This window comes from Mandrillus leucophaeus, unplaced genomic scaffold (genome assembly GCF_000951045.1).
Source record: "Mandrillus leucophaeus isolate KB7577 unplaced genomic scaffold, Mleu.le_1.0 Scaffold465, whole genome shotgun sequence".
Lineage (NCBI taxonomy): Eukaryota > Metazoa > Chordata > Mammalia > Primates > Cercopithecidae > Mandrillus > Mandrillus leucophaeus.
In genome coordinates, this window is record NW_012104976.1 from 2488254 (window position 1) to 2509218 (window position 20965).

Sequence of the window (20965 nt, forward strand, 5' to 3'; positions counted from 1 at the left end):
GCTCACTGCAACCTCTGCCTCCCAGGTTCACGCGATTCTCCTGCCTGACTCCCAAGTAGCTGAGATTACAGGCGCACACCACCACACCCGGCTAATTTTTTGTATTTTTAGTAGAGAAAGGGTTTCACTATGTTGGCCAGGCTGGTCTTGAACTCCTGACCTCGTGATCCACACACCTCAGTCTCCCAAAGTGCTGGGATTACAGATGTGAGCCACCACACCAGACCAGTAAATAATTTTCATAAATGTTTCTGAAACTTGAAAAAAAATACATAGCCTCTGTTTTTAGGAACAGAGTTTGATATGTATGAGTCAGATATATTTTTTGTCTTCTAAATCCTTATCTTTTATTTACTTGCTCCAACAGCAAGTGGTGGGAGATCCAGCCAGTAAACTCTAAGAACCTTTTCATGTCTAATGTTCTAAAATTCAAATAGGTTTTTTAAGATTGTCTGAAAATCTAACCATGAAATATATTTGCTCCAACAGCAAGTAAATAAAAGATATGGATTTAGAAGACTCTAAGTCTCCAATCACTAAAGTCTCCAATTACTAATACATTTCTGTCTATCACTTTTTGTATTTCCTGTAATGTCTGTTAAGTAAGATAAATTTGGTCATTTTGTACATATTCATAATTTCTAGATCTTCATTATAAATTATATACTTTACTTCACAAAGTGCCCTTTATCTCTTTTATGCTTTTTGCTCCCATTCAACTTTATTTAATAGTAAGGTTGTAACCACTGCTTCCTCTTTGTTTTCCTGACAATTTCCTGTTTGTAGATACATATTTAAAGCTATGAATTTTCCTCTGATCTCTGCTCTAATGGTATTACTTTTTTCTAGATGCATCACTGATATACTTTTGTCCATATTTTTACTTTCAACTGCTTTGAATCACTTTAAGGTATATCTTTTTTATAAGATGTGCATTAGGTTTTCCTTTATATTCCAATTTAAGTCTTTTTTCTTTGAATAAGTATATTCACACCATTTTCACACATATGACAGCTATGTTTGGTCTTGCTTCTGTCATATTTTACATTACACTATATCCATCAATGGTTCAAAATAACTTCCAATGTATATATAACTTTCAATATACCTAACTTCCAATGTATATAGAAGCTGTATAGCTTGTGTTTCCTTCACTCATGTGTGCTGTCATGATTTTATAAGTTTTTATTTTGTCTTAGTTTTTCCTAATGTTACCAGGGGGTCCTTGCTCCCAGAGTTCCCAAGATGGTGGCCGGCTGCTTCCAAAATGGTGGCGGGCCACTTCCAAGATGGTGGCAAGCCTCGTGTTCTCTGACCTGGGGTTCTTGGCCTCACGGATTCCAAGGAATGGAATCTTGGGCCATGCGGTAAGTGTTATAGCTCTATTAGAAGCCGTGGGTCACGGAAGAGAACTGTGGAACCCAGAGACTTGTGTTCAGCTTGATTAGTATGAACCCAGGCACTTAGCCATGCAGGAACAATGGCAAGCCTTTAGCCCAATCAGGAGCGGCAATGGGTGCCTTGCTGGATCAGGAGCACAGCAGACACCCTGCCAGATCCCGAGGGATGGAAGTCAGCAGCGGGTCTGTGACAGAGAGCAAAAGCTCAGCTCGAGCCATAACAAATACGGACCAGAAGACTGCAGTTACAAGATTTAATAGAGTGAAAACAGAGCTCCCATACAAAGGGAGAGAACCCAAAGCGTGTTGCCATTGCTGGTTCGAATGCCTGGGTTTATATCCCGGATCATTGTCCCTCCCACTGTGCTCTCAGGCAACAGATGATTGGCTATTTCTTTATCTCCTGATGTTGCCTAATTAGCATTTTAGTGAGCTCTTATTATCTGATTGGTTGTGTGTGAGCTAAGTTGCAAGCCCCGTGTTTAAAGGTGGAAGTGGTCACCTTCTCAGCTTGGCTTAGGGATTCTTAGTCGGCCTAGGAAATCCAGCTAGTCCTGTCTCTCAGTCCCCCATCTCAACAGGAAAACTCAAGTGCTATTGGGGAGGTTGGCCAACTGCTCTAACTGCTTCCTGCTGAATTTGGGCATAGTAGGGGTGGTACAGTTGAGATTTTCTTGGGAGGGGTGGCTTCGATGTCATTAACATCAGAGCATGAGCTAGCAGGCCGGCCCAGGGGTCTGCAGTACATCTTAGTCATGGACTGCAGCTGGGGCTCCATTTGAAGAATAATTTGTAGTTTTACAGCTTTGATTCTGGAAGAGACAAACTTAACAAGGAGGTTAAAGATATAGGGATTGAAATGTATGGCCTGCAGTGCAGGGGATTATTTCTTTGGCACACTTCACAGGGCCTGACTATCTGCTTGATAGTTTTGAAAAGGCCTGGTCCAGTAAATAATAATTTGGCCATCTGATGGGTGCTATCAATGCCTAAGTGAAAGGTTTGGTAAAGGGTTTTAAGTAATTTCCATTGGTTAGCTGCAGGTAAGCGTATCTTTCCTTCTTTGGTGGCTAGCTATCGTGAGAAGAGAAAACTATGTCCTCATGAGGTTCCCCATTCTATTTCTCCTGCTGAGTACTGGGGCTTGGTTTCCCAGAGGGGATTAGCCCATACTAGGGGTCCTTCTATAAGCATTTCTAATGGAGGGTCCTGCCTTGTGGCTCTTTGGGCTTCAATATCTGTTTGACGGTTCCCTTCTATTTCCCTTTCCTTTCCTTTCTGATGGCCCTGGCAGTGTACAACTGCCACCTCTTTAGGTTTCTTTACAGACAATAATAATCTCTTAATGGCTTCCTGATGTTTGATTGGTGTTCCCTCGGAAGTTAGGAATTCCTTTTCTCTCCATATTGCTGCATGGGCATGGAGGACTAGGTAAGCATACTTAGAGTCTGTATACATATTTACCCTTTTTCCGTCTCCTAATTCTCGTGCCTGAGTGAGGGCTATTAGTTCTCCCAGCCGAGCACTAGTTCCTGGAGTGAGGGATTACTTTCAAGTATTCCGTTATCACTGACCACTGCATACCCCGCTTTTCAAAGTCCTTTTACTACAAAGGAACTTCCATCAGTATACAAGTTGAGGTCAGGATCAGTCAAGGGAACCTCTAAAAGGTCCCCTTGAGCGGTGTAGGTTTGAGCAATTACTTGTTGACAGTTATGTTCTATCTTTTCTTCATTGTCTGGAAGAAATGTGGCGGGGTTAAGAGTTGCACAAGTACACAGTCGCAGCACCGGCCCTTCAAGTAATAGAGCCTGATATTTAAGTAAATTGTTCTCTGACAGCCACAAGTCTCCTTTAGCAGTGAGTATGCCATTCACATCACGGATGTCCACACAGTGAGATCTCTTCCCTGTATTATTTTAACTGCTTCAGATCCTAAGACTGCTACTGTCGCCACTACCCATAAACAATGAGGCCAACCCTTTGCCACTATGTCAATTTCCTTACTCAGGTATGCCACGGGTTGCAAGCTCATCCCTCAGACCTTTGTAAGGACTCCTAGAGCTATTCCTGCTTTTTCCTGTGACATATAAAGAAAAGTCTTGCCCCGTTGGCAAGCTTAACACTGGGGCTTGGGTTAGGGCTTTCTTTAGGGCCTGGAAAGCCACTTCTGCTTCAGGTGTCCACCTTACTAAATGGGTATTGGCTGAGTTTCCTTAATTAGTGTATATAACGGTCTGCCTCTTTCACCGTACCTGGGAATCCATATTCAGCAGAAACCTGTTATGCCAAGAAACCCTCTTAGTAGCTTTAGGGTTTTGGGATGAGGATAAGTCAGTATAGGCTGGATACATTCCTCACTGAGGGCCCTGGTGCCTTTGGATAATTTCAGCCCTAAGTATTTAACCTGCTGTGAGCAGAGCTGAGCCTTTGGTTTGGAAATCTTTTAGTCACAGGTAGCGACGAAATCTAAGATCCCTTGGGTGGCTTGATGGTGCAAGGTTTCTAAATGGGCGGCTAAAAGTAAATCATCCATGTACCAAAGGACAAGAGTGTCGAGGTATGAGAATTGGCCCAAATCTTGGGCTAATGCCTGGCCAAATAGATGGGGGCTATCCCTGAACGCTTGGGGTAAAACAGATCAGGTGAGTTGAGATGTTGGGTTTGTAGGATCTTCAAAAGCAAACAAGAATTGAGAGTCAGGATATACAGGGATGCAGAAAAAGGCATCCTTAAGGTCCAGGACTGTAAACCACTCTGCTTCCTCTGTATTTGGGAAAGCAGAGTATAAGGGTTAGATACAGCTGGGTATAGAGAGGAACAACAACCTCATTGATAATCCTGAGCTCTTGAGCTAACCTCCACTCTCCGTTGGGTTTATGTATTCCTAAATTTGGAGTATTGGAGGGGCTATTGCATGGTTTTATTAGGCCTTGGGCTTTTAGGTCCTTAACAATCTTTTGGAGTCCTTGTTGGGCCTTGGGTCTAAGGGGGTACTGCCTTTGGTAGGGAAAGGAGGCAGAATCCTTTAGTTTAACTTGAACAGGACGGGCACCCTTTGCTCATCCATATTGTCCTTCTGTTCCCCAGACTTCAGGATTAATTCCTTCCTCAAGCACAGGATAACAAATGGGTGTTCCTTCTCCTATGTTCAGGTGTATAATGGCCCCTGCTTTTGCTAGAATGTCTCTCCCTAACAAGGGAGTGGGGCTTTCAGGTATAATTAGAAAGGCATGTGAAAAGAGTAAAAGCTCCACAACTTAGTGGCTGGGAGAAGTATCTAGTGACTGGCTGTCCTAGGACCCCTTGGATAGTTGACCCCTTGGAAGACAGTTGTCCCGGACAGAAGAGTAAGACTGAGAAGGCTGCGCTAGTGTCCAGGAGACAGTTAACCTCCTGGCCCTCAATGGTCAAGCATACCTGGGGCTCTGTGAGAGTGATGGCATGGGCTGGCGCTTGCCCCAGGCACCCTCATTCCTGCTGCTGGATCATCTGGTTAGTGGCTTCTGATTCAGCGGACCTTCATCCCCTGGGGCTGTGGGCCTTCCAGTGATTCCCTTGACATAAGGGGCATGGACAAGGGGGCAGCTTACTTCTACTTGGACAATCTTTTTCAAAGTGTCCTTGTAGACAGCACTGGAAGCAAGCCCTATTAGGCATTTGATTTGCCCAACTTTTCCCTTTTCCAGAGCCTCCAAAGTCTGCTTGCCTGAGGGCCATGACTAAAGCGGTGACCCTTTTTTAATCCCATTTGTCCCGTTCTGCCTGCTCCTCCTGATCTCTATTATTAAAAAACGAGGTTGCCAAGTTCAATAGGGTTTCTAAGTTTTGCTCTGGGCCTAAGGTGGACTTTTGAAGTTTTTTTCTAATGTCCGCAGCTGACTGAGTAATAAACTTATCCTTTAAGATTAGTTGGCCTTCAATAGAATCAGGTGACAGAGAGGTATGCTTCCTCGCTGCCTCCCTTAGTCTCTCCAGAAAGGCAGTAGGATTTTCTCCCCTTCCCTGTGTTATAGTGGACATCGTTGAATAATTCATAGGCTTCTTCCTAGTTTTCCTTAGTCCTTCTAGCACGCAAGTTAGCAAATGTCTGTGGCACCAATCTCCATGTTCTGATTCTGTGTCCCAGTGAGGGTCTACGCTGGGAACTGCCTTCTGGCCTGTAGGGAATCGTTCTCTTTCCTCTCTTGTCATTCTATCATTGACCTGAGATACCAGAGATCGCCAGACTCTCGGGGTGCAGTTATGGCGGCACTTCTCTCATTTGGGGTTAGTGTCTGATTTAGCAGTAACATTAGATCTCTCCATGTCAGATCAAAGGATTGTCCTAACCCTTGTGAAACATCAGCATAGCCATCAGGGTTATCTGAGAATTTACCTAGGTCTATTTTAATTTGCTTTAAGTCTGAGAGAGAAAAAGGTACATGCACTCTGGCTGGGCCGAATTCCCCTCCTCCCACTGCTTGGAGGGGGCATAATCAGGGAATATTGACATTCTTTGGTTCATTGTTTACCCCTTTTTCTATCTCCTTTTGGACGGTTTGGGTTGAAGGGGGGGTCCTTATTAGTTGGGGAAGGAGTCAGGGGGACACTGGGGTAGGGAGGTAGACTGAGGGTTTCCTGTAGGGCATAAATCACACTTTTTACGTAACTGTGAGTTATCTCTTAATGAAAAGAAAGTTTGTACATATGGCACTTCACTACATTTGCCTTCTTCTCTACAAAGAGGTCTAGCTGTAAGATGGTGTTACAATTTATACTTCCCTCAAGAAGCCAGGTTTCTCCCCCTTGGGGAAGATATTGTGGCCAGGTGGTACTGCAGAAGAATATGTCTTCTCTTTCTTGGCACCTGAAGGTCATATTGGTCCTAATCCTCCAGAATACATCTTAGGGGCGTTTTTGCCTTCGGCAGGGAACGTTTCCCATCCGAAAAAATAACATAGGGATGCCAGCGCCCCTAGTCATTTTCCAATGAGCATCAGTCCTAGAGCATCCTCTATGGTCCTAACGCTTATTCCTTTTGAGGGTGCGTAACCACCCATGGACCTCTGCTTATCGGATTAGTTACGCTCACCGATGTAGCAGTCCTGCACCTGTTTTCCTGCCTCTCTTGACCACAAAGAAAGGGGTCCGGGCTGCTGGATTCTAGCGGTCTTTTATCAGCGTGCCCAACATTGCCTTTGCGCTCAGGGGTGAGTCCTAGACCTGGGCTGGGTTCCTGAGTATTTCATAACAACCCAGCTGCCCCATCAAGTTGTATTCGCATAAACAACAGTTCTTATGCAAATTCATTTCAAAGAACATGTAGTGAACCTTTGCAGTCATGACTGAGACAGTGTTTTGATTCTGTAAGTACTTTAAGGCCTGGCTGAGTGCAAACAGCTCGCATGTTTGAGGAGACCAATTATTAGGCAATTTTTCTAACTCTGCTTCCACAAGAGTCTCCTTACCAATTACTGGATACCCATTGTGGTTTCTTCCTCAATCACCTAGGAGGAACCTCTATTTTCCTGTCCTGAAGGGACTTCCTCCTAGGTCTGGTCGGACCTTTGTATGGAAATTAAGATTTAAATTCCCTGTTGAGAAATCTGCTGGGTTAAGGGAATTATCAGTGGTTGGAGGTACATTACCCTTTTCTAACAGAATAGCCCCACACTTTTAAGATTTTTGAGTTAGTAAGCTACCTTTTTGCTTTTTTGACTTAGAATAATTCTGAACTGGTGAGGTGTGCTCACAACAAACTTTCCTCTAAAAGTTATTTTTCTACTTTTAGCAAAGCAGTTGCCACTACTGACTGAATGCATTTGGCCCATCCTTGAGTTACTGGGTTAAGGATTTTTGATAGGAAAGCTACGGGTTGTCAGTGGCCTCAGTGCTTTAGGTCTACGCCCTTATTTACACTGACAACAAAGTGGCATTGGAGTGTTATAGGGTCACGGACAAGACCTTCAGTTATCAATTACAGGTTTTAAATTTACCATGGCTTTTAAAGGAATAGGGCACACTTTTTTTTTTTTAACTATTTCCATCTTTTTCTTTTTCTCTTTGACTTCCTGTTTCTCTCTCTCTCTCTCCCCGCCCCCAGCCCCCGTCTCTCTCTCTCTCTCTCGCCATCTCTCTCTCTCAGCCATTACAAACTTGGGGCCCTAGCAAGGGTGGTGGGTAATGGGTCCCACATAACTGCCCATGTCGAGAGCTTTATACGTAAACCGGGAGGGATATCAGGGATAAGACTCCCTGGGTTTATAGCCTAGATGTCTAAGGATGCATCCTAGAGCTTCCTTAGATCCCTTTGGAGATATAACTTGCTAAAGGAAATGAAAGTCTGAACCATTAGTACCTAGGAGGCAGGGATCAGAGGAAGTAGATTCAGAGGCAAGGAGAATTTTGGGGCTACACTTTCAAGAACGTTGTGGTCCGGACCCAGGAGGTATGGGTCAGAAGGAAAGGTAGAGGTGCACGCATGGGTGACTGTTGAGTAGAAACTTCTGGCTGTGACATGATTTCAACCGGCTACTGCTGGGAGTTCGGGACAACAGCTTTCTGCTACTAGTCGGCCCTCGGCTTCCCCAAGAAAACTGAAAGTGGAAGCTGGCTCCAGGCAGACCAATGTGTCCAACCCAGAGGGTTGGGGGTTAGAAAGCCCTTCCCCAGATAGCCTCACACCTGAGTCTTAAGTCCGGCGGCCACGATAATTATTTTTAACTGGCTGACAGGTGCCCGGTATTTTCCTCCACTTTCCAAGGAAGGATAGGACAGAATAGCAAGCGAAAGTGGTCCAATATTACTCACCACTTTGAAGGTCCTTTCGTGGCCACCAAAATGTTACCAGCGGGTCCTTGCTCCCAGAGCTCCCAAGATGGTGGTGGGCTGCTCCCAAAATGGCGGCAGGCCACTTCCAAGATGGTGGCAAGCCTCGTGTTCTCTGACCTGGGTTTCTTGGCCTCACGGATTCCAAAGAATGGAATCTTGGGCCATGCGGTGAGTGTTATAGCTCTAACAGAAGTCGTGGGTCACGGAAGAAAACCGTGGAACCCAGAGACTAGTGTTTAGCTCAATTAAGATGAACTCAGGCATTTAGCCATGCAGGAACGAGAGCAAGCCTTTAGCCCGATCAGGAGCAGCAATGGGCGCCTCACTGGATCAGGAGCAGACCACCAGTGGTGGATGGCAAGCGAAAGCTCAGCTCGAGCAGTAACAAACACAGACCAGAAGAGTGCAGTTGCAAGGTTTAACAGAGTGACATAGAGTAAAAACACTGCTCCCATACAAAGGGAAAGGACCCAAAGGCTGTTGTTGTTGCCGGCTTGAATGCCTGGGTTTATATCCTGATCATTGTCCCTCCCACTGTGCTCTCAGGCAACATATGATTGGCTATTTCTTTACCTCCTGTTGTTGCCTAATTAGCATTTTAGTGAGCTCTCCTTACTATCTGATTGGTCGTGTGTGAGCTAAGTTGCAAGCCCTTTAAACTACCTGTTTACAGGTGGAAGCGGTCACCTTCCCAGCTAGGCTTAGGGATTCTTAGTCGGCTTAGGAAATCCAGCTAGTCCTGTCTCTCACTAATGGCTACTTTGTTATTTTGTTTCTCTTGTTTTTTGTCAGGAAAGGTTTTTCATTTGTTTTTCAAAAGATCATTATATATTTCATATAATTTCCTGATTTTTCCTTTTAATTTCAACTTTTATTTTAGATAGTGAGTACCTATGCAGGTTTGTTACATGGGTATATTGCACCCAGGTAGTGAGCACAGTACGTAGTAAGTTTTTCAACCTACACACTTCTCCCTCCTTTCCCCCTCTAGTAGCCCACCAGTATCTATTGTTCCTAAGTTTTACGTCCATGGGTGCTCAATGTTTAGCTCTCACTTATAAGTGACAACATGGGGTGTCTGGTTTTCTGTTCCTGTATCAGTTAGGATTATGTCCTCCAGCTCCATCAATGTTGCTACAAAAGACATTATTTCATTCTTTAGGCTGCATAGTATTCCATGTACCACATTTTCTTTATCCAGTTCACACTGATGGGCATCTAAGTTGATTTCCCATCTTTGCTATTGAGAACAGCATGGCAATGAACATGCGTGCGTGTGTCTTTTTGATATAATGGTCTATTTTCCTTTGGGTATATACCCAGTAATGGGATGGTGGGTCAAATGGTAACTCTGTTTTAAATTCTTTGAGAAATCTCCTAACTGCTTTCCACGGTGGCTGAATTAATTTACATTCCTTCACCAATAGCATAGAAGCATTCCCATTTCTCCATGGCCTCTCCAGAATGTTGGTTTTTAGCTTTTTAAATTGATAAAAATTGTGCATAATCATGTATATGTTGTTTTGAAATATGTATACATTGTGGAATGGCTAAATGGTGCTAATTAACATACGCATTACCTCACATAGTTGTCATTTTGTGATGAGAATACTTAAAATCTACTCTTAATTTTCAAGAATGCATTAACTGTAGTCACCATGCTGTATTAAATGATTTCTTGAACTTATTCCTCCTGAAATTTTGTATTGTTGACCAAAAGCTCTCAAACCCCCTTCCGTCAGCCCCTGCAACTCTTCCATGAGTTCAACCTTTTCAGATTACACATATAAGTGAGATCATGCAGTATTTATCTTTCTGTGCCTGGCTTATTTCATTTAACATAAACCCTTCCAGGTTCATCCATATTGTCACAGATGACAGAAATTCCATCTTTTTAAAGGCTGAACAGTATTCCATTGTGTATATACCTCTTTCTTTATTCATTTATCCCCTGATGGACACTTAGGTTGTTTCTATATCTTGGCTATTGTGAATAGTGCTGCAGTGAATATAACAGTACAGATATCTCTTTGACATACTTACTTCATTTCCTTTAACTATGTACCCAGTAGTGGGATTGGTAGATCACATGGTAGTTCTACTTTTAATGTCTTGGAGAACCTCCATATTTTCCATAATGGCTGCACTAATTTACATTCCCACAAGCAGTGTGCAAGTGTTCCATTCTTCACATCCTCTCCAACACTTATTTTTTTGTCCTTTTGATAATAGCCATTCTAACAGGTATAAGGGTGATATTATTTTAATTTGCATTTCCCTGATTAGTGAGGTTGAATATTTTTTCATATACCAGTTGCCCATTTGTATGTCTTTTGAGAATGTCTATTCAGGTCTTTTGCTCATTTTCTAATGTTTTCTTACTATTGAGTTCCATATATATTTATATATATTTAGGGTTTTAAAATTTATGAGAGTATATAGGTGTATATATTTAAGGGGTACATGAGATGTTTTGATACAGGCATGCAATGTCAAATAAGCACATCATGGAGAATGGGGTATCCATTCCCCCTCAAGCATTTATCCTTTGAGTTACAATCCAACTACATTCATTATTTTAATATACATTATTGACTATAGTCACCCTATTGTGCTATCAAATACCACATCTTATTCATTCTATTTTTTGGGGGTACCCATTAACCATCTCCCCGTATATATTTTGGATATTAACCCCCTATCAAATGTATAGTTTGCACTTTTTTTTTTAACCATTCTGTAGGGTGTCTCTTCACTCTGTTGATTGTTTCCTTGGGTCAGAAGCTTTTTCGTTCGAGGTAATCCCATTTGTCCATTTTTGCCTTCGTTGTCTGTGCTTTTGGGTTCATATCCAAAAAAATCATCGCCCAGACCAGTGATACGGTGTTCTCCCCCATGTTTTCGTCTAGCACCTTTATTCGTTAATCCTCTATTTCCTTTATTTCTATCTACTGACACCATACATAAGCAACAATAAAATAATAGTGTGCTTCACTTCATACTGCTCCTCCACCAAATAAGCTGGTTATATTATTTCTATTTATTCTTTCAGTACTTACCCTTACACTTCAAAGTATATTATCAGCTTTAAATAATTTCAAGTCCTAACATTAAAAGAGCAAGAAAGAATACTTATGCCACCTCATATCTTCTCCCTTCCAACTTGTTATAACATTTCTGAAACCATAGTTTACACAGTTAATTTTATCATAATCCTATAGGAAGTTATTTTCCTGTAGCTTCTCCATTTCTCTTCTTTGGACACTATCTTCTTATGGTTTCTTCATAAAATACTCATGAGAAATAGTCCCTAATTCTTCCATGTTTAGAAATGCTTATGTATTGCAGTTATACATGTTAGTTTGATGTGTTCCCCTGCTAGAATGTACTCTATTTAATAAAGACAGAAATATTTTATATTTTTCTCACTGATGTATCTCCCAGTACCAAGTCATTACACATAGTCATTACACTGAAAATAGTTGTTAAATGAGCAACATATTATACAAAGGAAACATAAAAAGAGCTCTTGGGTTGGTCTTTTTCTCCCTGAGAACTTTGTAGGCATTGCTTTTCAAGTGCTAAATGGTAGAGAAGGTTGAGGCTAGATTTCTATGCCCACCACTATTTATTTTTGGTTTTCAGTAATTTGACTCTGACATGCCTAGGCGTGGTTTTCTTTGTTTACCCTACTTACAGTTTGTTGAATTTCTTGAATCTGTGGGTTATTTTCCACCAAAATTGAAAACCAAGCGAATTTTTATTAACGTTTTTCGTGTGCACTCTTAAAAAATTAAATTCTCCATTGAGTAAAAGGATCTAGTTTTATATACCATATCAAGCTTATTAATGTTATTATTCAAATCTTCTATATATGTGCTCCTTTCATCTGCTTGATCTATCAAATTCTAAAAGTGCTACCTTAAAAACAACTAAAATTGTGATGTATTTCTTCTCATGGTCCTGTCAATAGTCGCTTGCTTTATATATTTTGAAGCTATATTTACACATTCATAATCTTTTATCAGAGTACTAGTATATGTCATCCTTTGTCCCTCATGGCATGTTCACCTTATATTTCTTTTGCTGATGTTAAAACTGTTGCCATAGGTTTTGTTCATATTTGCCTTCCTTTTTCCTTTTTTTCTTCAACGTTTTGTACATTTTTGCTTTAAATATGTCTTTTAAAATCTAATCCGGGAGGACTGTGTGAGATAGGAAAATTTCAATGTCTCTGGAGAATTGGGGTGGATGCAACAGATGGGCAGACCTTTGACAGAATCAGGTGGAGACAGAGAAATTTCAAGGTGGAGGAGTCTGAAAAAAGAGTTCATAATGGGCTTTCTTAATTTTTTCCAACCCAAACTTGTCACAGTGCCTTTGAGGTTAAGCCTGATCCCAAATGACTTAATATGGTTTCTGAAAAAGCTGGGTGATCCCTGTGTGACCAGTTGTGCCTATTTCAGTTGGAAGGGAATATTCAAAGGTTGGATGAAAGTTTCCTTGTGGGAAAGTTCAAAAGCAGACAACTTTTATGAAACAATGGGAAAGTGAACACAAAGGAAGGAGAAGACCCTTAACCATGACATTGCTGAGCATCCAAATCCTCTCTCAGTTCCACATTCCTTAAGTTGTTAACAGTTCAAGGGAATAAAAGCTTTTTGAAAAGACTGGCTCCTTTCCAAAGAACTGGCAGGCAGGGAGATAATACACATGACAAGACTGAAATACACTGAAGTCAAGGACATTTGCCTTGTAATGAGAAAATACTCAGAAGAGGACTGCCTACTGAAGTGCATTAAGATTCGTAAGAAAAAGTTAGGCCTGACAGTAAGAGTTTTGCCAGGTAGAGGCAAACCATACGTGCACAGTTGCTCTGCCTGCTATTTCAAGCACGGAGGAAAGGGGACACGGATCCAGAGGATGTACAAACCCTTCTGCAATTCTAATACAGATACTCTCAAAAGATTTAGAGGAAGCTATTCATTCATCTTTCTGATCCCAAAATTCTGTATCTCATTTCTAATGTTTAAGCAAAAGTCTGGGAAATATTGTACAGAACACAGAATTAGTTTCAAATATATTCAAAGGCAGACATCTTTGAAAAATATTCTGTATGGGATATATTCAAGGCAGAGATATAGGGAATGTGATGGTAGACTTCCCAAAACAAAAAACAAAAAACAAACAAACAAACAAAAAACCTCAGAGCCATAATTTCAAAAGATTTCCTTATTTTTCTACCTCTGAAAAGTAATGAACGGTGTGAGACCCTTTTGGGGAAGAGGGAAGGACAATCATCTCTTGAATTTTCCTAGCAACCTACAGCAGTGTCTTAACCATCTCCAGTTCACAGACGAACCTGGCTGCAGGTTCCCTATCTTACCTCATGAAGGACACATGAAGGATGGATGGGTGCATACTTGCTCTGTCCTTGAACTGACCAGGAAAACTTAATAGATGGTGGCCTCAGGACCAATCAAACTGAACTTAACCTTTACAAGTTTAGACTCATGACCAGTTGGTAGCAACCACTGCATTTATAGAGATCTGGGAAGATCACGAGAAGATACACAGGCTACCTTGTAGCTTCTATCCTCAGACCTCTTACACCAGGTGCCATTGGTTCTCTGAGCTCCAAGTAAATCTATTCATTCACATAGGTATTTTGTTAACTGTATGTTCACAGAAGCTCTGGGATATAAGAGCTCTCATGAGATTGTATGGTCCAACATACCTATATGAGGTGCCTGGCCAGTGTCACACGGAGTAGCAGACTGGGTCCAGATCCTTCTTCTCTCAGTCTCATACCCTCCATAATCACCAAGATTTTCGTTAGCCAGAAAATGTATACGCAAACACATCTTGGTATCGGGACTTAAAAAAAAAAAAAAAATACATCAAATGACACCTTTTAAACCAATGATAATGGTTTCTATTCTTGTTTCCAACTCAAATTTTCTTTCAGAATATGCTCTTCAAGAAACATTAGGCTTGGTAATGAGGACTCTGAAAGCCAAGAGTGCTAGATTCTACTGCTGAAACCCCAGTATGACTTTCTGTGAAACTTCTAATAAATAATTCAGTATTGCCTTGAAGCCATTGAATAGCTGGAAATAATTTGGAAGCTGGTGTCTCAAATCATTACCAAGTACACCCATACGAGAGTACTATTTCCCCTGAGAATTGTTAAACTTCCACCAAGCAAGTCCACAGTAAATTGGCATCTGGTCCCTGCCAGGTGACTAACATCAAAATGTTTATCTTTTAAAGGTCCATTTTCAGCCTGCCTTCACCAAGCCTGTCTAGTAGCTGCCTTCTGAAGGTCCAGTTCAAACCAACTAGGCCTCCTGATGGACAATAAAGAGGAAAACAGTGGTGAAGATAGAGCCACAAGCACCTAAAGGATCTATCACACGGTGTGTGCCATGTCTGTTTGGCCAGTGGAGCCTTGGGGAGCAGGTCTTCATTTATATTCTGAGTTTTTGAACACACTGATGAAAAGGGAATGGCCATTTATGGGGCCTCCATAATGTACTAGGCACAAAGTATGCCATTTTCATATTTCAATATATCCTCCCAACATCCCCTAGAAATTAAACCTTACTTCACAGATGTGGGGCAAGTGCGGCGCAGGTCATGGGCCCTGAGTAAGGTCATTCAGCTAGAAAATGGCAGAGGTAGAATTCAGATATGTCTGTTTCCCCAAGATTATATTCTTTTCACATCATACACAAAATTTCCTAAGCAAGAACACTGAAATGTTTTAAGTAAGGAGCCCATGGAAAAGATTATTTCTCTTATCGCTACCAGGTGAAGCTCCTCTTTCGCTGAGCAACAGACCAGAGGCTGGGTGGAGTTAGTGCCCACAAGGCAGGCCAAACTCACAGCCCATTTGTCTAAAGATGGCATCAAAGGCTGTTCACCATGACCAGGTGAGGGCTGTTCAAATACCCTGGGCAGGCAAGGTTTCTTTAGACCAGGGGAGTAGAAAAATAATTTACTGAAAGGCAACAGATTTTAATGATGAAGAAGAGCATAGATTCTGGAGCCAGGCTGCCTGGGTTTAAAATCCCATCTCCTGTTTTGCCCCAAACAGTCTAAGGCATGTGTGCATATGAGGGTGTCTGGATGTGGGGGCAGAGCAGATGGACGGGCAGGAGCAGCCAGGTAGTGGGGTTTGCTGAAGAATGGTCAACAGGGACCTGAGGCATGCTGCATCTAGTTTTGCGTATGTCTAAAACGCACTGTAACACAAGCTTAAGAATAAACAAACCAGAGCTCCTCCACTCACTAGCTGTGTGACATGGACAGGTTCCCTGGCCTGCCCTCAGCTTCCTCATGTGTAAGATTGAGTAATAATCGTACCTACCTCATGAGGCTGTGTGAGAAATAAATACATGTAAAATATCAAGCTACTATTGTTTACACAGTAAGTATGAGTAACTAAGCCCCAGGCACTAGACTTGGCTTTACAAATACACTATTTCAACTTAACCCTCCCCACAATCCTATGAGGCAAGATAACCTCTAAGTGGACTCAGAGGAATTTCAGCAGCAAAATCTGCATCAAAACCCAGGTTTGTTCTAAAAGCCACATTTTCTACTAGAGAGTTCACCTTCCTAAAAGTGACTTTACCAGTTCTTTACGGACAGAGAAACTGAGGTTCAGTGGGATTAAGTAATCCACAATTCTGAGTGGCAGACTGAGAACTAAATGCCGATCAGGTAATTGCAAGACATGCAGACTGTGGTCTTTCTGCTGGAGAGAATGGGCTGTCCTTGCTCCATCCTCACAGCATCTGCCCCCCTGGAAGGGGACTCGCCAGCCGCACAGAGGCCAGTGTGAGGAGCAGGGATGGCTGCAGATGCCTTCCCCCTCCCTCCAGTCCCTGAATGAGAAAGTCCTTGGGACAGTGGCCTGCAGTCTTTCTCAGACCAGCAAGCATTGAAGTTTGTAACAGAACCAAATAAAGGGGAGGAAAACAGAAACCTCAGAGGAACGTGATGCTAGCGGCCTCTGAATTTAAGTATTTTAGCGAATCGCTTTCCAGGGCCATTGGCCCTTAAGTAAGTATGAGGAGGCACCGGGTCTCTCTGAGACCAGCTGACAGAGTAGGGCCGCAGAGCTCTGTCGGCCTGCGGAGTCCAGGCTCTCCAGGCATCAGCCAGGGAAGTCCTTCCTTTCAATAGCTGCTTCATCTTCCTGAAAGACTCACTCCAAGAGGCCCCAAATCTCCACTAACAGCCTCTGCCATCAATCAGCGAGTCGCACAGCCACGGGGATTAGGAAAAGCGCTTCTCTCCCCACAAATCTCCATAATCAGCAATGACAGGAGAACAGAAACCCTCAGAACAGTCACCATGAATCTGACTTCCAAAGAGAGGCTGCTCCATCAGGAACTGGGACCGCATGAGCAGTGCTGTTAGAATAAAATGAGGCAACCATTCCAGCCAATTTGCATTGAAAACTCAGCTGGAATGCCAACAATTTGCATCCTTTCAGCTAAGAACAAAACCAAGCCTGACCTTTACTTCCAGGACCACTCTGCATTGCTGTTTGCACAAACATACCAAGTTAAAGTAGGAAAACCTAACTGGTGTAAAAAGCATCTGTGGTCACAGTCTAATTAGAACTCTCACTTTCTAAAGCAAGCCAATTAATGCACCCTTTCTGTCCCTCTCCATCTTAAAATTGTCAGTCAAAAAGCATAATTTTACTCAGAAATGATGAGCAGAGGGAGTGCTGGGGAAGGTGGAGAGAGCCACAGGAGAAAGGGAAGGGGAGGGAAGAGAGGCAGACCCCTGGGCAGGGGGAGACTCACAGACAGCAACTGGTAAAACATGATAAGCATCCAGTTTAAGGCTATTATCTCCTTTATTCAAAAAATAAATATTTCACTTTGATTCAACATATTTCAAATCACATTAAGCACAGAGAAGAAATACAGTCCCTTTGGAGATTGTGACACATGTTGGAAAGAGGCATGATCCAAACAATGGGAATGAGGTGAGTGCGGATTCCAGCTGCTTCCCGACCCGGAGGTTCCGCACCTCTTCAGGTGGAGCTACTTATTGATTTTTAGGAGAGAAAAAGAAACACACACGCGCGTGCGCGCTTTGAAGTCTGAAAGGCACATGAAGTGGACCATAAGGTGTATGGCACATTCACTGATAAAACATCCCCTATTCCCTCCCAAGAAAAGCGGAGATACTTTAATCAAGTCAAAGACCAGAGAAGACAGGGTGCTCCAGCTTACAGCTCAGCAACATGAACATCTCTGAATATGAAAGCCATTTTTTGTTTGCGTCCCCCTCCCGCGCCTCCTCTCCCTGCCAATGGGGTCCGCGGCTGGCTGCAGGGCTTACTCGGTGATGGTGGGGCGCGTGGCCACGTACACAAACACCACGATCAAGAGCACGACCACGGCCAGCGTGGGCAGCACCACTGTGGTGATCTGCTGCCGGGCCTCCTGCATGGCTTGCTTCCGCTCCTTCTTGTCCTTGGAGGTCTCCTTCTTGGGCTTCCCTTTGAGCTGCCGCATCTTTCCTAGAGGAAGCTAGGAGGGTGTGTCCAGAGGGATTCCAGGAAGGGCCACACTCTTCCTGTCAAGGCTGGAACCTCCTGTAGAAAGAACTGTGATGGTCAAGAATAAACCAAGTGGAAGAAAAAATAAATCATAAAGGCAAATACACAACTAAAGGAAAAACACCTGCAACTTACATGACAAAGGGCTAAGAGGCCACACGGGTCTCTAAGTTCCCTTGGGATCAGCGCTCTAAGCAGTGGGCACTGGGTCACCGGTGTGCTGTGAGAGGGGCCTTTGCTCCAGCACCAGCTGGACAAACCCCTGGGTACCAGACAAATAATACTGTGTTCTGTACGTGCCATGAGGTGAAAGGATCGGGAAGTACCAACTACGCTGCCTCCACTCAGAGGAGTGGCTGTCCCTTTCATGGCTCTAGCTACTTGCTTTCCTGCTCTAAGTTCCATGATCTCCCCAGCCCATCTCCAGCATGGAACTGCAGGCAGTCTGCAGTCTCCAGGCACGTGGCCCCCTTCCTGCCCAAGCCAGGCCAGACTCATTAAGGCTGCAGAGAGCCCACAGGCACCAACTTCTCTCATCTCTTTGTTGGTTCCTTGGCCCATTCATTCAAACCTTCCCGAGCACCTACCATGTGCCAAGCATTGCTCAAGGAGCTGAGGATAGAGATGAAGGACTCAGTTGTGTCCCCACAGAGGTCACAGTCTGGGAGGCAAGATGGAAACCTGGGTCACAATAATAATGAAGGGAGATGGCTGAGCCCACAGTCCTGCCACCCACTAAACCTGGGATTCTCCTGTGAATTCTGTGGCCCGTGGAGGGTCCTAACAGGTGAAGTAGAACTTTCAGGGGCCTGAGGAATGAATACAAATGTTTGGCTAACTACAGAGGAACATCTCTATAAAAGTCAGCTTCTTAGCTTTAAGCAGATGAAAAAGACTTTGGCTGATTTAAATTGAGGAGTTTACTTAAAGGCCTTTGGCATCTCATTGATTCCCAGAAAAGCCAAAGAACCAGGCTCAGAAAATGGGCAGGACATTATGCTGTGCTGCTATAAGTGGATCCCAACTCACACTCCCAGTGTGAGGATGCTAGAGCCTGCATCACCACCTGTCAGCACTGGACACGGGCACTGGAGCAGGAGGTGCCGAGCCACCATGACCACCCCCAAAAACTAGATGTGGCTGCTGGCCGGTCTCCAGATGAACTCCCCACCCCCCAGCTTTCTGCATCACCAGCTCTCATGCATGTGTGACTAGATAAGCCCAGGTCCATACGCCCACAGCCTAGCCTTCCAATTTGTACAGCGGGAAGAGTACTTCCCAAACACAGTGAAGGAGTGGGGTTAGGAATCAGGCAGGGATATATCAAAGGCAGATGTCCATTACAATATCCTGGGCGAGTAGCACGGAGTGAGGGGTTCTTGGAAGCAGAAGAGCGCTGTACACCAATGTTCCTCTAGCAGAGGGACCTATGCTCTATACTGTTTGCCCTGTTTTGTCCCAGGGTAGTGGGTGGCCTGTCATCATCTTGAGGAAGAAGATGACATCTCCATCTAAGTGACCGAGGTGGCAGAATGTGGACTCAGAGTTGGGAAACGTCTTATTGATACCATCCTGTTTTTTTTTTTTTATGAGGGATCCTTAATCTCTTACCATTCCTCTCATTCCATTTAGATCCCAAAACCTCTGTTGTATCATTCAAAATCAGGCAGAGTTTCCTAAGGTATGAGATGACAAATATTATTGTGCTAGGATGGCATAATGCCAATCAAGAGCAAACATTAAGGTTCAGGAAATATTAAGGGAAGTGCCATTTGGGCAAATGTATAATTTCCTTCATGAAATTAGGAACAGAGAGAGGGAAAAAACCAAAAACCAAAAACCAAAAACAAAAACAAAAACAAAAACAAAAAACCTACTATTACTTTCTTAAGGCCTGAAAGGTACAGGAACCCCTGGCTTTACCAATTCTCCTTTTCAGGTCTTCCAAAGGACTTCCAGACTGACTTGCCTTCAAATCCAGGACGTATCACTTACAGGCTAAATGGCTTTGAGCAAGTCACTTAACTCCACTAGGCCTCCATGCCATCATCTGAACAATGAGAACAGCTTGTTTTAAAGGATGACTGTGAGAATCCGGAAAGCAAATGCATCTGTACGCAGAGCTCTGCCCACCCACAGGGACGCAGTACAGGTGGGCTGAGACATCTCCACCCATACTCGTGGGCGGCCCAGGGATGGGTGCACTGAGCTCCTCTAAGCCAGACTGCAGCCTTGAGTGGTGCCCACCTTCGCGGGACTGTGGTGAGGATGGAATAGGAAGCTGTATAACTCAGGGCTCGGCAGAGAGCGGGCACCGAATTCATGCTAGCCGACATACGAACACCTGGAACGCACCCCAACGGCCCTGTGTCAGACAGACAGCATTTATTATCCCCACCATGGAAGGGAGGAAACCAAGGAGCAAAGAGGAAAAACGCCAACAGTCACCCAGTTTGTAAATATCCCATGGCTTCTAACAGCAATGGACAGCATTCCTGTTCAAAGCTGCAAACGGCAGCCCATTCCCTCTGATACGGCCTCAAAAAAATTATTTAAAATGAAACAAGCCATCAGCAGCACTCTGATTCATGGCCATTTCCTTGTGAAGATAATGGCCTGTCAGAGCCCGCTGCTGTCTCTCCCAAATTCCTCACAGGACTGGCAGGTGGCACCCCGGGCCTGGGGCTAGCCGAGCCCTGGCTGTCTGGCTAGCAGTGCTGGGCCTGACTTCCCTCCTGCACTTCAAGCTGCTGTCTGCATCCGCCCCCATAAGTGCAGCTGACATTCAAAGGCCCCATCCTCCACGATGACCAGTCCTCAACATTTGTAAGATGCATTCAGAAGTTCCTGGAGGCATAGAAAAAAGCCTCAAGCTACTGGGGCCGGGGCGGTCTGGTCAGGATTTAAAAGGCAAACATGCCCGTCTGAATCCTGCGTACTTCATCAGGCTTCAGGAGAAGCAGCGTCTCCGCTCTCACTCACCTGGGACCTGGGGCAGCAAGGGAAAGCATCTCTGAAATAACAACTGGGGAGGGGACCCTTTGGTGAAAAGCGACCAGCCAGGAAATATGCAGCCATAAAAAAGGATGAGTTTGTGTCCTTTGTAGGGACATGGATGCAGCTGGAAACCATCATTCTTAGCAAACTATCACAAGAACAGAAA

General features: G+C 43.7%; 1 long non-coding RNA gene across 1 annotated transcript in view; it reads right to left on the minus strand.

The window, feature by feature from the left end:
• Window positions 1–17072: 17072 nt before the first annotated feature.
• Window positions 17073–20965, minus strand: part of LOC105550123 — a 22114-nt gene continuing 18221 nt past the window's right edge. The window contains exon 2 of the long non-coding RNA XR_001007650.1: window positions 17073–17838. This is a non-coding gene — a long non-coding RNA (uncharacterized LOC105550123). The remainder of the gene's footprint in view (window positions 17839–20965) is intronic.